The sequence below is a fragment of the Mus musculus genome, chromosome 1 (assembly GCF_000001635.26).
Source record: "Mus musculus strain C57BL/6J chromosome 1, GRCm38.p6 C57BL/6J".
Lineage (NCBI taxonomy): Eukaryota > Metazoa > Chordata > Mammalia > Rodentia > Muridae > Mus > Mus musculus.
In genome coordinates, this window is record NC_000067.6 from 81203545 (window position 1) to 81219160 (window position 15616).

The following is a 15616-nucleotide window of genomic DNA, read 5'->3' on the forward strand; positions in this document are numbered from 1 at the left end:
TCAGGTTAACTGTGGCTTTGTAAAACCAATTGAGCAATATTCCTTCTGTTTCTATTCCGTAGAGTAATTTGAGTAGTATTAGGGTTGACTCTTTCTTGAAATTCCGGTAGAATTCTGAGCTAGAACCATCTGGATCAGGCTTTTCTTGGTTGTTAGACTTTTAATGACTGTCTTTCACCAGGGGTTGTAATTCTGTTTAAATTGCTTATTTTAACTTAATTTGATTTTGGTAAGTTGTGCGTATTGAGAAAATGATCCATTTCTTTTTAATTTTTCAATTTGTTGGAGTACAGATTGGATTTTAAGTAAGTCCTTATGATCTTCAGGATTTCTTAGGTCCCGTTTTCATGTCCAAGCTTGTTAATTGTATCTTTTCTCTCTGCCTTTCAGTTAATTAGAATAAAACTTCATCAATCTAAATGATTTTCTCAAGAAACCAAAACTTTGTTTCATTGATTGTTTTTATTGTTTATATATGTTTGTTTTTATTGATTTCAGCTCTGAGTTTGATTATTTCTTGCTATCTGCCTCTTTTGGATATTACTTTTTCTCTTTGTCCTAGAGCCTTTAGATATACTGTATGAGAGGTCTCTTGTCAATTTTTTAAAAGTAGTTATTTAGTACTATGGACTTGCCTATTAGAAGCACCATTATTGTATCACATATCATTGAGTATGCTGTATATTCATTATCATTCAATTGTAGAAAGTCTTTAATTACTTTTTAAATTTTTGATCCTGACCCATTTCTAATTCAGTAATGGGTTATTCAGTTTGCATTGAGTTTGTAAGATTTCTTTTGTTTCTGTTGATATCCACCTTTAATCTATGGTAGTTAGATAGGATGCATGGTATTATTTCTTATACCATTTTTCTTAAATCTGTTGAGACTTAGTTTATATCTGAGTAAGTGGTCAGGTTTGGAGAAAGTTCCATGATGTTCAAAAAAGAAGGTATATTTTGTGTTTGGGTGAAATTCTGTAAATATCTGTTGAGTCTATTTGGTTTGTAAAGTCAGTGAGATACAGAATTTCTCAGTTTAGTCTTGGTCTAGATGACCTGTAAATTGGCTGCTGGGATATTGAAATCTCCTGTTATCAGTATGGAAGGGTCAATGTGTGATTTAAGCAGTGCTGGTGGTTTTGTTTTGTTTTGTTTTGTTTTGTTTTGTTTTTATGAATTTGAGTGTCCCAGTGCTTGGGGTATAGATGTTAAGAATTGCAATGTATTTTATATGGATTTTTCCTTTGTTGAGTATAGTGTCCTTCACTACTTACTGGTTTTGGTTTGAAGTCTATTTTGTCAGATATTAAAATGGCTTCATCTGCTTGCTTTTTAGGTTCATTTGTCTAGGAAAAAAAATTTCCATTCTTTATCCTGAGGGTGTGTTTATCCTTGTTAAGGTGTGTTTATTGGATGCAGCAAAAGGATGGTGATCCATAAGCTTCTTCTACCTTGATAGGCATCTCCTTTAGGTTAGGGAAGTTTTCATCTATAATTGTGTTGAAAATGCTTTCTATGCCTTTGAGCTGGGTTTCTCCTCCTTCTTATATTTCAGTTATTCTTAGATTTTGCCTTTTCACAGTCCCCCAGATTTCCTGATATATTTCAGATTACACATTTTCTTTGACCAAGATATCTTTGTTTGTTTGTTTGTTTGTTTTGTTTTTTGTCTATTGTAGCTTCAATAACTGAAATTCCTTCTTCCATCTATTGTATTCTGTTGGTGAATACCTCCTCAGTTCCTCTTTGAGTTCTTAAATATTCCATTTTCAGGTCTCCCTAAGTTTGAGTTTTCTTTCTTAATTTATTCTGTTTACAGTTTCAGATCCTGAACTCTTGTATTCCTTTACTTTCCCTATTTATTTGCATTTCCATGGATTTCTTTCAGATATTTCTCATTTCCTCTTTAAGGACCTCTGTTATATCCATAAAGGCTATTTTAAATGCTTTGTCTTCTGCATCAGCTATGTTGCAAACTCCAAAGCCTACTGTGGTAGGATTCTAGTGTAGAGATAGTGTCATTTTCTTTTTTATTGTGTCTTAACACTGGAGTTTAAGAATCTAGATTTGGTATAATTGTAATTCCAGATGTAGATATATTTTGGTCTTTTATTTGTACCTTGTTTTCTGTTGCTTACTCTGGTACTTAAGATGATGTGTTAGCTGTGTGCTTCCTGGTAAAAAAAATTCTACCTGGCGAGGCCATTGGAGATTCTGGGTAAATATGTTTCTAAGTATTTAGAGCTAACAGGAATGTGGATGGCCTGGTAGGGCAGGGATCCCAAAGAGTAGTTATACAGTAAGGTAGAAAGCAGGATGTTCTTCCAGAATCTGCTTGGTCTGATAGAAAGGAGGATAGAGAGTGAGAAGAAGCCACAGCAGGAAGTCTGGTACAGAGCTGGGAGTAAGACTGAGGAATTGGATTTGGAGAAGAGAGGAGGGGGTAATATGACTATCTGAAGCTCATCTACCTGTTTAACTGCCCTACTTGTTCTCTGGCAGGCTTGGCTGGCAGGTTCCCAGCAAATACATGCTGTAGTTGGGGGTCTATGATAATAGCATCAGTGGGGAAGTGTTTAGAGGAGAAGATCTGTGTGTTCAGTTGAAGATGGGAATGGAAAGGAAGAGGAGGCTGCAGCAGCTGCTCTGCTACACAGTTAGAGGTGAGCAATGAACCTAGATTTAGGGGATAATTGAAGATCTACTGTTAGGATACCTGCATTAGGAATGGGGGCATGTCTCTACTTGTTTCAGATCTAGGACTCCATCTTGGGCAGACCATGCAGTCCCTGTGCATGTTGCCCCAGTTTTTATGATTTCAACATGTGTTTGTGCTGTTGTGTTTAAAGGGACTATCTCCTTTATGTTCTCCATCTTTCCTGGTTCTTACACTTCTTTTGCCTACTCTTCCAAAGGGTTTCTTGAGGTCTCAGGAGAGGGATTTGATGAAGGTCTTCCACTTAAGGCTGAGTGTTCCAAGGTTTCTCACTATCTGCATATTATCGGGCTGTGAGTCTTATTTGTTCCCATCTCATGCCAGAGGAGACTCTGATTTTGGAGATCCAGAGTTGATTTATCAAGTTAAGTATCCCTTTCTTCCTTTCTTTCCTTCTTTCTTTCCTTCTTTCTTTCTCTTTCTTTCTTTCTTTCTTTCTTTCTTTCTTTCTTTCTTTCTTTCTTCCTTCCTTCCTTCCTTCCTTCCTTCCTTCCTCCTTCCTTCCTTCCTCCCTTCCTTCCTTTCCCTCCCTCCCTCCCTTCTTTCTTTCTTTTTGTACTGGCTAGTTTTGTGTCAACTTGACACAGCTGGGGTTATCACAGAGAAAGGAGCTTCAGTTGATGAAATGCCTCCATGAGATCCAACTTTCAGGCATTTTCTCAATTAGTGATCAAAGGGGAAAGGCCCCTTGTGGGTGGGACTATCTCTGGGCTGGTAGTCTTGGTTCTATAAGAGAGCAGGCTGAGCAAGCCAGGGGAGGCAAGCCAGTGAGGAACATCCCTCCATGGCCTCTGCATCAGCTCCTGCTTCCTGACCTGCTTGAGTTCCAGTCCTGACTCCCTTTGGTGATGAATAGCAGTATGGAAGTGTAAGCCAAATAAACCCTTTCCTCCCCAACTTGCTTCTTGGTCATGATGTTTGTGCAGGAATAGAAACCTTGACTAACACACTTTCTTTCTTTCTTTCTTTCTTTCTTTCTTTCTTTCTTTCTTTCTTTCTTTCTTTCTTTCTTTCTTGTTTGTTGTTTCTTCAAAACAGGGTTTCTCTGTGTAGTCCTGGCTGTCCTGGAACTCACTCTGTAGACCAGGCTGGCCTTTTTCAGTTCTATAGGCATCCAGAGTTTGAACAGTCTAAAGACATGCCTTAAGAGAATGTGTCATTGTTGAGGCCGAGTGACTACACGCAGGCATGTATCTTCTCTTTAATTGATCTCAATGGAGCATCCAGTCATTGAAGACTGAGTGCTTTTATTTTATGGTTCCTGTACTAAGAGGTGCATTCTATGAAATTCTTTAAGTGGGAAGGAGGTAACTTAATAGTAGCTCTTTTTAACTTTATTCTTTGCCATTAACATTATTAAATTTTCACATGGTGAAAATCAGCATGGAAGCAAATCATCTTTCACAAACTTCTGCTCTCTGACAACTTCATCCAACTAGAACAGCTAAAATTTAGCTTGAGGGAAGTTGATTAGGGAAACTAAACTTATTCTTGCTTTAAGGCATATGGTATTTATTTTCTTTGCTTACTTTATTTGTTTTTCTTGAAACAGTTTACCCTCAAATCTAAAGTATTTGTATTGATGTCCTTGGGAGTGTTATTAATCAACAAGTTTTTACTGAGTGTCTAATATGTATAAGGCACATTGCTAGGTAGTGGAGACAAAGCATCCTCATGTAAAAGTAACCAGAAGCTATCTAAGCCTAATGCCATATTGAAATAAAGAGGGAGCAGAGTTCTGGGACAGGAGAAAAAGGGCATGCTCTACGTATAGGTAGAAGTCATCCAGCCTGACTTGGTTAGGATTTACATTGCTGTGAAAGGACAACATTTAATTGACACAGGTTTATAGGTTCAGAGATTCAGTCCATTATCATCATGGTGGAAAGAATGGCAGCATCCAGTCAGGCATGGTGCTGGTGGAGCTGAGAGTTCTACATCTTCACCCAAAGGAAGCCAGGAGCATACTGCCCTCGGGAAGCTAGGAGACAGGTCTCTAAGCCCACTCCCACAGTAACACAATTCCTTCAACAAGGCCACGCTGCTTCCAATAAGGCCTTGCCTCCTATTAGTGTTGCTTCCTGGGCCAAACATATTCAAACGACCATATAGCCCAATCTAAAAGAGTCAGAAATTGCTTCTTAAAGTATTTTTTTAAAGTTAAAAGTAAGAATGCAAAATGCTTTAGAAATATCTCTTATAAAAATGTTAGCAATGAAAAAAAAAAGCAACAATGCTACTGAATGGACATGCTCTTATACTCTAGGATGTCTGATTAACAAAATTGAGCTCTGTACTTGTGTTTGTAAAGGGCCAAAATTCTGTCCTCAGCATATGATCTTTACTTGAGGAGTTCAGTTGCTCATTTTATGTCTTATGTCTGTTAATCCTCATGAACTATATGGAGGTGCACTATATTGAAAGAAAATTGAGTCCATGAAAATGAAACTAAGAGATGCTTCCACATCTCTATGTGTAGACACAACATATTCACAAAACTTAGGTACTACCAAGAGAACTGAAAAAAAAAAATCAGCCTTTGCCGTGTGTGTGTGTGTGTGTGTGTGTGTGTGTGTGTGTGATATAAAATGGGGTTTTGCATCTGCTAGGGGCTAGAGCTGCTGGGTGAGGTGGGACCCAGGAAATCTGACTGTGCCTCAGATCCCATGGAACCACCAGGTGGGCATTGGACTGTTGGAAGCCTGGGGATCCCACTCCGGGGGGTGAGGAATAAGCACAGTCTTGGGGTCCCTGTGGAACTTTCAGAGTAGGGCTCTGCCTCTCAGACACCACAGACCACTGGGCGCTGCAGAAGAGCGATTTCTGGGATCCCTGAGCTGCACAGAGGTCAGGGACAACAGGATCTTGCTCTCAGACATCCCAATCGCCACTGTATATGTTGTGGAAGAGTTGAGAAAAGAGTGGGAACCCTCAGGCAGACTCTGTCCAGGCAGAAGGGAAAGGGTAGGAGGAGAGCTCTGGAAGGTTATCGTGGAGTGGAAAGAGTCTGTCTAGCTCAGGTGGCTTGCTTGGCTGGTTGCTTGGGTTGGTGGCACAGGAGGCCTCCTGGTGGGAGGTTAGATATGTAGCTCATAAGAGGTAAACCTGCTCCATTGCTCCAGCATGGTGGACCAGATGAGAAGAAACAGTCCATGGTTTTAAGGCATTTATTGTTGAAAGGCAGAGAGAGGGAGAAGTGTAAAGAAGTAGAGGGCAGCCATGGCCATGTGGAAAGACAGAGGAAGGGAAGGCGGAGAGAGTGAGAGCAAGGGAGCAAGAGAATGAGAGGTAAGAGGGTGAGAGGGCAAGCAACTACTTTTATAGTGGGCTGGGCTACCTTTCGTTGTCAGGTAACTGTGGGGAGGAGCATACCTGGCTGTTGCCAGGTAACTGTGGGTTTGGAGTCCAGACAGTCTATGTGACTGATGGCCACAGAATTATGGAGCTAAGGCTTCATGTCAGGAGCCTAATGGGAGCATGCCAGATAGGCCTTCTGTCTCTTGCAGATTAATCTGCTGGGTCTCCAGGGTTTAAACCTAGCTAGGCCAGAAAACAGGCTGCTTTTTATGGTCCCACAGGTGTACGCATTATGCTGTAAAGACAGGTGAGTGTGTTAATATCTGTGTATACATGTAATTGAAAACAAAATGTCAAGCTCAATTCTTTGATTTCTTGTCACTTTACAATATGAGGTAGTCTTTCACCAAACATTGAACTCATTGGTTTGGCTAGGCTATCTGGCTGGTGAGCTCCAAGGTTATGACTGTCCCCACCTTTCATCCAACAGCAGAGAGCTGCAGATGTTTGCTGGCTCACCTGGGTTTTACAGGGTTAATAAGGATCTGAAGTCTTATCTTCATCAGGGACTTTACCTATGAGCCATTTTTCAGGTCCCATATTTTTATTTATTTTAATTAAACCTTTTTCCTAATTGTGTCTGGCCGCTGAATTTAGCCATGATAATTTGCATGCTACATAAATTTTGAAGAATAAAATGTATACTACCTATATTTGCTCTCAAATCAAGGAAGCCAGAAAGATTTAGATTTGTCCCTTAATTGAGATGTGACACTGTTTAAATGTTTGTGAACTCTTGCTTTAACATGTGCAAAACAGCTTGGCAGTAAAGACAACCGAATTACATGTAAAATTAATTGCCACATTCCAAAAACAATTGAATAGAGAATTATTAATTTGGATGGAATAGTCAGCTAGATTTGGAGGTGTTGAGACAAAATTTTTGTGTGGTGCAAGAGGAAAAAGGTTGTATCTTAAATGTTTCTGTAATCATTCCAGGATAAATAGAAGGATTAGCCTCTCTCTCAGTCCAGAAGGGCATAAAATGCTGATCCCACTATAAACAAGTCAAAGTCTCTTTGAGACCAATGGATCAATTTCAGAACCAGCTATTGTGATCCATGTGATTGTCCTTTCAGGAGTAATTTATTGTGCATGACCTATCAGAAGTAAAAGAGTGAATAAATAAAAACATATTAGATTTATAAATGTGTTTGTGTGTTGAAGGGTAATACATGCTCTACATGTAGAATGGTAGAATGTTGAGCAAGGGAAATGGATTCACAAATAGACAGGACAGACTTTAAGTACAAAGACTAAAAGTCCTTTGGGCTGAGACACTGCATCAGATAAGACCCACTTGGGAGAGAAAAAGCTCCGTGTAAGAATGGAAAGGGGAATTTTTCTGTAAAGAAACTGAGGGTTGAATAACAGGGATCCAGGTTAGCAGAAAGTAAAACAAACTGAAAAGAATGCAAGGAAGAAATACATGAGGAGCATCATTGTTCCTAGGGCTGAGATAGAGCAACTTTCCGCTCTGTTCTCAGGATGAGACCATCTTAGAAGACACTAATATGAATCTCTGGATTGGAATGGCATCTCTCATTGAGCAGTTATGCAGATAGAACTTGTTGGAGATCCATATTGGGGGAAGACACCCAGAAATCTAGTCTCTGTGTTGGAAAAGAGTGTTGCCAGAATTTCAAACTAGAGATCCTCTATTATGAAATGACTTTTGGTCAGCAGGTATCTAAGGCATTTGGGATATTTCAGAAGCTAAGTTTAAAGAACTTGCAGGAAGTAAACATGGGGAAACTCTAGATGTCCTTTTAGGAGCCTGACGGACAATATGCTGGAACTGTAAAACAAAACCCCTTTCAAATATTCTTTTCTTTGGTGCCCTTTACTGATGGACCAACCAGCCCAGGGAGTAAGTAGGCAAAGGTCCTAGATCTCTTGTAACAGAAACCTATATGACTCGTTCCATGGTGACAATGGTATGTCCATGGTTTCAGATTTCTCCCAGGCTACAGTTCTTTACTGTAGCAAGCCAAGCTAATGCATCCTTTCAAAGCAAAAGATTAGGCGTATTTAATCATAAAAGCCTGGTGTAAGTTTCAGACATAAGTAGTTCAGAAGGATTGTACTTCCCTGAGGCTGATGCTGCCACAGTCTGTCAAGCATGATGGAGCTTGTTTAAAGACTCACGGAGGCCCTGGAAAATGGAGGCAGGGGTTTCTGTTGGTGAATAAAAAGCACATCCGAGAAAAATGAGAAGTTTTTCTTTCTTAAGAGGAGTCTACCTTTTTCTGTTGCTTTTTCTTTGAATAGACAATCAAGTGTATGGTGTTCAGGGTGCCAATCCAGAGTCTCAGAGCTGAGCTTGAGAAGGAGAGGCAGGAGATGGCTGAGAGAGCTCCTTATAACCATTGTGTTTTCTCTCTTCAGTGGTATCAAGAGGGAAGAAAGAGAAAGGGCCCGTCGCAATGACTTTATATGACATAGTTCTTGCTTCGATATCCCCATCTAAGAAAGGCTAGATGTGTGTTTATCACTTTTTATGTTTATTATTAGAACAATTGTTTGAAAAGTTCCAATGCTAAAGAGTATTCATGCCTTCCTTTACTGTATTATGATAATTTAAAGAAGAAAACAAATGTTTGGCCAGAATTTCAGACACATAAAAGTGCCACATAGAATTGAAAATTCTAAAATCATTTAGACATTTTTGTAACCCATGGTCATTTCATTCCTTGTTTTCATGACTAATTTGTTTTGTGTTCCATATTTTTCTTTGTTTATTTCAGAGTGGCGTTGCAAACAATCAGCTAAATAATATATTTTTAAAGTAGCTCAACCATTTCTTTCTTATTTTCAACTATGGTCTTTATAGCAACTATTTAAATTATAAAAACCAAATCCCCAATCCAAAAATAAATCTAAAACTGTCATCAGAAAATGTTTATCTTGATAAACACTACATCAAAGCAGCATACAGAACCTGCAGGCGTATTGGAGTATTCTTCTCTGTCTTTCATCTTGAATTCCTTTCTGTATGAAATGGGCTAATGGTTTGGAGTCAATTTAAGCATTTTCCCATGTATTGACTGATTGATTTGCTTACGTGTGTATCTATTCGTGAGTCGGTATGTGCATAGCACTGCACACATGGTGAGGTCAGACAGGAGCTCACTGTTTTCTTTCTACCATATGGGTCCTAAGACTTGGATTACACTTGCCAGGCATGGTGGGCAAGTGTCCTTACCTCTGAGCCACTGTGCTTGCCTTGGAGTAATGTTTGCAGGATAATTTGTGATCCAAAATGCTCACATTCATATGATATCCCAGAAGAACTTGTGTTTTTACAAGACATTTGGAAGGTGGTATATAAGCAGCCAAAATAAATATAGCCAAGGGTGGGAGGAGAGAGACAAACATGTTGTCTCATGTTTTAAATATATATTTTGTGCACCTGAGTTAAAACTTACATCTTTCCCACTTCCTTTATTTTGGAAATTGTATGTGGAAAGAAATGGTTGAATTTGGGGTAATCGAGAAATAAAAGACCCTTTCATAGAGTTGCCCTCACAGTCAGATTTCGTGTTGTCAAATCTTGTAATCACAGTCTCAACTCAACCATCACATAATTGTTTAACAGTGAAAACGAAAATTGCCAGACTTGTGCTCTCTGTTGACTGCTCACAGTGAATGTTAAACTGAAAACCATGGCCAGCATGCCAGTGAGCACTAGAGAAACTTTCCTGAGCACACAGAAGCATGCTTTACAAAGCGTAACCAAGAATGAAGATGTAAAAAAGTGCTTCTATATTTACCATAATCACTCGTGACAACTTAGCCTGTGTATGCATGTGTGTAATTATATGTATGTGTATATTATGTATATGTATATGATGAGTCTGCCTATGTATGTGTGTATGATGTAGGTGATTTTTGTAATGTGTACATGTGTATGAAATATACATACATATATACCTACATACATATACATATATTCATACATACACACACACATACATATATATTCCATGTTTGTGTCTGGTTGCCACAGATACCGGAAGAACACATTGAAACATCTAGAATTTGCCTACACATAGTTTTGAGTTGCCATGTTGGTCCTGGGAACAAAATCAAGGTCCTCAGCAAGGGTAACAAGTGCTCTTAATCACTGAGCCATCTCTCCATCCCCTATTGTTTAAATCTTACTGGTATATTAACTCTAGAAGAACAGGAATTTTTACTGATGGAGATGCATCAGCTCTAGTATCTTAATATGCATTAACTCTGCAGAACTAAATTTACCAATTTTTCACATACTCAATTATTACTATTCTTATTTTTATTATTTATTTTAAATGAAAATCTTATTGGAAAGCTAGCTGTATTTGAATGTGATGACTTATTTCAGGCAAATCCCTTTAGAGTCATAGAAATAGTTTCTGATTTTAGAATAATCCTGGGCATGTTCCATAAGTATGCAGCATATAATATTTTATATATCCTTATCATGTTACATAGGCTAAATCCAGCTGTTGAAATTCAAGTTTCAGTGGGTTTCCAAAGATGTTTTAGTTATTAATTATTTGTCTCAAGAATGGGAGGTCTTGCATAGTTTTGTACTACATGATAGTACAGGTAACTAGGTTTCTTTCAAGTGGTCCCACTATTCCAATGGCTTTTTACTAGTTAGTAGTGTGTACATGATTTAAAAAAAAAAAAAAAGAGGTGGCTCCTTAATCATGACCTTCCCATCTTGCTTCACTGATTAGCACTTTTCCTATGGACTCACACAATGGCCCATACGTTAGGATTCAGTCTTCAGTGGGATGGGTGATAAAGTACTAGAACTTAGAGATACAGTCGAGGGGTTGAAGCAACAGATCATTAGTTAAGAGCACTTGTTATTGCAGAGGATCTGGGTTCAGTTCACTGCACCCACAACTGATATACATATACACATGCACATACACATATGCAGTTACATGAATGATGGAGTTTAATGAGAATTCTTAGCTCACTAGTGGTGTTCCATTAGGAAAGTGTTGTGGTAAGAGCATATCCCTTGTTTCTTGTTCCAGGTTGTGTTTCTTGTTCCAATCTATTCTTGTTCTGATACCATCACTATTCAGCCCTATGCATAAGCTGACTTAATCAGGCTGTCCACTCTAGGATTTCAGCTTCCCAAACTAAACAATAAGGAAGCCTTTAGCCTTCAAAACTATTCTATCTCAGGCATTTCATCATGGGCACTGTGTTAGTAACACAAAGCCAACACAGGTTGTGATTGGTTTGATTCTATGACATGTTCTTCCAATGGGGTTATCTAATCATGGGGAAAGGATGGTGGCAATATTAACCAATATTCAAGATATTTGGATTATATACAGTTAAGAACTAAAAATATTGGTAATGGATTATTTTGAATTTCTCCCCTTAGCTTTATTATCATTTGCTATTTCTGCTGCAGTAAAATGTTTCAAACTGAGTAACTTAAAATAGCAGTTATTTGTCTGGTGTGAGTCTTGCTGAACTAAAATAAAGATGTCAGCATGGCAAGCTGTTATCTATCTGGAGACATTAGAGAGAATCCTTTTAATGGCTTTGGCTTTTGCTAGTCACACATAGCCTTTGATGTGTGGCCTCTGTCTTCAGAGCTTGGCACTATCTGATCCTGTCCTCATATTACATCTCTCTGGCCTGACTTCCCTTGTCCCATCTCTTAGTGAGTTCAAAACCAAGGAAATGGTTCTCTGTTGTAACGATTCTAGTGGTTAGATAGGATGACACTAGATAATCCAGGCTCTTAGCCCTTTTTCAAAGTCCTTAAATCTTACCACATTCCCCAACTCCCACTTTTCCCATGGGAAGTGGTGTGTTCCCAGATTTCAGATTCAAGGGTATGAACATCTTTTTTTGCCATTACTCTACATACCACAGCTTCTATTTGATGTATTGGTTCCACAAATGTGGTATTGGGGCTGATTATGGAGAATGAGCAGAAAGAACAAAAATGATGTAATGTGATGTTATCAGCCAGCTTCCAAACAAGAAATCAGAAAACGGGATAGCTGGATGCTTTAAAAAAAAAAAAAACAAACAAACAAACAAAAACAAAAACAAAAAACAAACAAACAAACAAAAACAAAACAAAACAAAAAAAACTTCATCTGCTTAGACTTTGTAACTGGAATTTTAGTCAGCTCTTGAGGACACTTTATGATAAACTGGAAAAAAATTTATTACTATGGTACATATAAAACTAATTCAAATACACTCCCTCCCTGTAGTAGCATGTGTTTTTATCCTTCAGATAGATTCAAAATTGTTCATGGGAAGAAACTCCAGAAATATTGTAATTTCATTTGTGATTGCTCCAGGGACTGACCTGGGCCTTGTCTTTCATAATGTACTTCTTAAATCGCAATCTTGACTTTCTGAACTATGACAGCCATGGAAGAGAAGCTGCCGAAGCTTAGCACTCACTTATCACTGGGCCGGTGCTTTTAAGTGAGAATGCTGTATAAACGCCAAAAACAAGGAGGAGAGTGCTATGTCTGGGGATTGGGAACAGCTTCCCATTGTCTGACCTCAATTCGAAAACACTCTAAGTATTTTGAAGGATTGCTTTCAAGGGACTTGAAGAGGCTTAAGGATGCTGGAGCTAACACTTCCTTAAACTGAAGTTCTTGTCATTTGTGATCCAGTAACCTCCTACTTTGACATGGCTTAATCTTTGGGATTCATGGTTGAAATTGAACTTGTACTTACTAGAAATGAAGAGGACAACTGGATGCAAAATAAATGGAAGACACATGAGATTTAAATATTTGGACTGTAATGAAAAAGAATTCCCAGCAATTTTTTCATTAATAGTCCCCTTGGGAGCCTCTTAAAATCTATTCTTTTTGATAACAATCTATGTTATGTGCATATTTAGGCTTTATACAGAAAAATCATATATTTCACTACTCCCTCAAGAACTAATATTCATGCACAATGTTTTTCCTAATTAAGAATGTATCACATAAATTCAATGACCATGACTTATATATTCTCTTGTTTTGTATTATTATAATTTTACTTTTTAAAAATAGAGCCTCCTTATGTTATGAAGATTATAATATGAACACAAAGAATAACCAATACCCACTGTCTATAAGTGTTATGGCCTATGAAAAAAGCCAGTACTTCTTTGTGTATCCTTCACACAGACACACACACACACACACACACACACACACACACACACACACACATACACACAGGTTTGTAGATGTGAAAGTCATAACCACTTTTCAATAAAAACTGGGATATTATAGGAACATTACTTGAATTGTAAAATACATCATTATCTGGTTATAAATGTCCCATAATTTAAGGAGTCACTACTCTTTCTTGTTAGTTGTGAGGGTTTTTTCCTAACTTATTTTTGATAGAATAAAAGTTCACTAAGTTATAGCACCTTGGCCATCCTTTCATATGTAACTGAATTTCTCCTTGAGATCCATGTCTGCAGGTATACTTTGAAAGCAAACACAATACATTTTTATCAGAAATTTGAAAAGCAGAGCTAAGTTATATATCAACACATTTGTAGTTTTTTTTTTTCAGAAATCCATTATATGAGAAATTGAGCAGCATCTCTCCTATCAACAAATGTTGCATCTGCATACAGATGACTGGAATATTTTAGGGAATGTAATTGTTAAATTGGAGTAGAAGCTCTTTTGAACAAGAAAGACTTAGAAAGACATTTGTAATGTACTCACAATTTTACCTGTATAATGACTAAGCAAGACTTTAGGGATTTTGTGCATGTGGGCAAGAAGTAAGTGGTGTGGTTTTAATACAAGTCTTTGTTGGTGGTGGTGGTTGTCCCATTTTAGATTTTAGTTTCCCATTGTTTGCTATTTATAAGTTGGTCACATATTTCATGCTAGCTTCTATACATGAATGCTTGTAAGAACCAGAGATGGAAGACATACAGGCAACAAAGTAGCTTCCCAAAGCATTCTTCTGTATTGTTTCTCATGACTTTATCACATCTTCTTATTGAGCAATTAGTAGGTGATGGGAACTGCTGACAGCCTGGGGGATATAGTCATGCCTAAAAGCTAATCTCTACCATTGGGGAACTTACATTTCGGTGGAGGGAAGCCAGTAACCATAAATAAATAAGAAGGCAATTAGGGATGGATATTATGATAGCCAATAAAGCTGTGAGTAGCAGAGGAGATTGGCACGTGACTAGGAATTTCTTAAATAAGGTGATCAGGGAAAAAAAAAGAAACACCTTTCAATAATTAGGTAACATTTAATCAGAATTGCAAAAAAATATAAAGAGGGACACTACATAGATGTCAGGAGTAATAATACCAGGTAGATGGAGTATTTTTCTTAAGTACTAAGATTCTGAGACCAAAACAGGGCTGGCAAGTAAGAATAGAAAACTATTGTGACTGAATCATAGTGAACCTGGAAGAGTAATCAGGACTGATAAATTGGGTTGATTTCATGCCCAGTGTTATAAGAGTCTGCATCACATATTTTGAGTTATTACATCCATCCATTCAACATGTATGTTAAGTCACCTGGAATGCTGCAGACTCAGGCTACACTCTGGGTACATAAAGGAGAAGAAGCCAGACAGAGCCATCATGGGGTGAGTATCCCAGGGGAGAACCCAGAAAGGGCAGAGAAGGTTAGACTTTATCACATTAAAGCTGTTCTGGATGAAACAGAGTGCTTTAAATGGGGTTGTAAGGTGAACAATTTATCTAGATGAACGCAAGGCAAAAATAAGTATCTTTTGAATCTAAGATTGTTTTTCTTACAGTTGCCTGTTAATGGCATCCTGTTGTGAACATAGTGTTATTTTGACATTAATCAGCTGCTTGCATCAGTGCATTGGGTCCTGAAATCAGGTAACACAGGCTTTCAACCATCTCCTGAAATACATAGTAGTGAGCTCTTGATTGATGAAAAGGCGTTGTTTGACACAAGTCCAACTTCCGGTCTTCTGTAAAGTTCTGACTTAACTTGAAAGTGGAGGATTAGAACATTAAGAGAAGCTTGCTAGAGATCTAGGGGGAAAAGTAGGTTAGAGGGGGTGGGGGAGTTGGTTCAGACCCATGAGTGTTGCTCATGCTCATTGACTCCATTTTGAATCTCACTTGCTGGTAAATTGCAAAGAATTATATGTGTTTTGTTTCTCCTCTAAAATGGTAAATTCACCAAGAGAAAAGAACAATTGCTGGTATTGCCTCCTATGGGTGTATGACAAATTATACACAAATGAGCAAAAGCAAATCTTCCCAGTGGAATCTGTTCCCAGCAACACACTGAAAATCCAGACCCCCAGAGGCTGCGGCTCCCTGTCAGTTCTCCATATGTGCCCAATGTCTCCATTATCCCCTGCCACCAGGATGTTCTGCGACTGTTTCAAACCTCTTGCTGGGCTGTGCCTTTGGAACGCTCTTATTCTCTGGTCTAAATCCTGTGTTCTTTGTGATGGTTGTGGAAGAATTTGAGGACATAGATTTGATTGAAAAGAATTCCTATCTCCAAGGTAACACTAAAGTTT

At 38.2% G+C, this 15616-nt stretch overlaps 1 protein-coding gene across 11 annotated transcripts in view; it reads left to right on the plus strand.

Moving 5' to 3' along the window:
* Nucleotides 1–15616, plus strand: part of Nyap2 (neuronal tyrosine-phophorylated phosphoinositide 3-kinase adaptor 2) — a 291185-nt gene that overhangs the window by 127023 nt on the left and 148546 nt on the right. The window contains exon 1 of one of the 11 annotated variants that reach the window (XM_030254183.1): nt 3770–14695. The exons of the other annotated variants lie outside the window; for them this stretch is intronic. The gene's annotated coding sequence lies outside the window, so the exon portion shown is untranslated. Of the gene's footprint in view, nt 1–3769; nt 14696–15616 lie in introns of those variants that run through there. 11 annotated transcript variants of the gene reach the window in all.